At 44.0% G+C, this 2,096-nt stretch overlaps 1 pseudogene; it reads left to right on the forward strand.

Annotated features, from left to right (window-relative positions):
- The first annotated feature begins 1,662 nt into the window (after positions 1 to 1,662).
- Positions 1,663 to 1,795, forward strand: LOC119569533 (annotated as a pseudogene).
- The last annotated feature ends 301 nt before the right edge of the window (positions 1,796 to 2,096 follow it).

Below are 2,096 nucleotides of genomic sequence, written 5' to 3' on the forward strand. Positions count from 1 at the left end.
TGCCCCGTTAGGATTAATGTAGTAAGCTAGAATAATATCGCTATAATCATTTGAAGTCGCTTCATGTTTTGATATTCCCAGGCATTCGTGTGATTCATAGATATCCTTAGGGAATGTCAAGAGCGCCCATTACAGATACAGAGAAAAGAGCAGGTTATTTATAGATTTTCCTGGCTCCTTTCCCTTCAGTATACTGCATTTTGGGTATAGGATCCCCCCGTCGATGAAGTCTAACATGCATAGCAAGACATGTACCTTGGCAGTTCATTCATGCTTACATTCTGTCGCATATCATTAAATGTTGAATTCAGTGTGGTAGTTGAAATAATTTTATATAGCTAGCATTGCTAATTTACCTCAGTTTTGTTATAGTGAATGCTAATATTCGTGTTTCTGATTCATTCTCTGTGTGAGGTCACTCTCACTTTCTTCTCTGTGTGATGACAATTTTTTCAAGTAAATCCTTGCGGATTGCCGTTGTCGTTTCCCGTATCTACTCTCATATCTATCAGAGACGGTTGGTAGTTCAAGCCAGGTCCATGCGGATCGCTACTGACATCTCCCTTTCCTGTTTTTTCTTTATCTTTGTGAAAATAAAACACAAAACAATAAAAAGAGACAAAAATAAATTAAAAAACAAAAATAAAAAACGCAAATTTATGTAAATAACCGGCTAGTGGTACTTAACACCCCCTCTTCTCTGTTGCCTTTCTTTTTCTCTTACTATCTGGCCCTTACATGTATGATCTGATTCCCCAACTATATATTGCAGTCGTACCGACGATAACCGACACAGCACCGAAGGAGGACCCTGCTGCAGAACCGGTCACCTTAGGATGCTGTGGGAAGGACGTCATTGGATGATCGCCATAGGCCTGCAGACCAGGATGTTCGTCAGAGCAGGTGTTAAGCCGTCCCATGATGTAGTGGACGGGCGCTGCCTGCCGAGATGCCCATAGATCCAGCGAAGAACCAGAAACTCACCAGCGCAGGTTCCAGTCGCCCCAGGATGCTGTGGATGGGCGACGCCTGGCGGACGCCTGCAGATCCAGTCAACTCCAGGAGCTCGTTAGCGCAGGTATCAGCCGCCCCGAGATGCTGAGGAGGATGCCCCTGCCCTGATGCCCGTGGTCCAGATGAAGATTATGAGGATGAGGACGAGCATGCAGCCGAGAAGGACCAGGACGAGATCTGTGAGGATGTGTGGACGAGCACGCCGCCCAGTTAGGCCTGGACGAGGACTACGAGGAAGTCTAGACGAATCAAAAAGTCAAGGAGGACCTTTGCGAGACTTTCGAGGATGTGTGGACGTCGAGGACGGACAGATTACACCGAGGACCAGGAAGAAGAGGACGACAGGGACGAGCAGCCACGAAGATGCACCAGGACAACGCACGAGAACGAGACGACCAGCCAAGTTAGGTCACCCTTGAGGCAAACCTAGGACGCCTCGAGGGCGAGGCGTGAGTAGGTGGCCGAGCAATATACGATGTAGCATATATAAGTACCAGTGGACCACGTGGCTGTTTACTACGTAGCTCCAAGTCCCAAATAGGAGCCGTTTAACAACCATAACTACCCTCTGTTCACCATTGTACTAAGGTTCATAGTCTTTTACAGTGTGTGTGTGTGTGTGTGTGTGTGTGTGTGTGTGTGTGTGTGTGTGTGTGTGTGTGTGTGTGTGTGTGTGTGTGTTGTGTGTGTGTGTGTGCTACACACACACACACACACACACACACACACACACATACATATATATATATATATATATATATATATATATATATATATATATATATATGTGTGTATGTGTGTGTGTGTGTGTGTGTGTGTGTGTGTGTGTGTGTATTATGCACACACACACACACACAAGCCTATATATTTATGCATGTGTGCATGTACATATATATATATATATATGTGTGTGTGTGTGTGTGTGTGTGTGTGTGTGTGTGTGTGTGTGTGTGTGTGTGTGCATGTACATATATATATATATATATATATATATATATATATATATATATATATATATATATATATATATATATATATATGTGTGTGTGTGTGTGTGTGTGTGTGTGTGTGTGTGTGTGTGT

This window comes from Penaeus monodon, unplaced genomic scaffold (genome assembly GCF_015228065.2).
Source record: "Penaeus monodon isolate SGIC_2016 unplaced genomic scaffold, NSTDA_Pmon_1 PmonScaffold_163, whole genome shotgun sequence".
NCBI lineage: Eukaryota > Metazoa > Arthropoda > Malacostraca > Decapoda > Penaeidae > Penaeus > Penaeus monodon.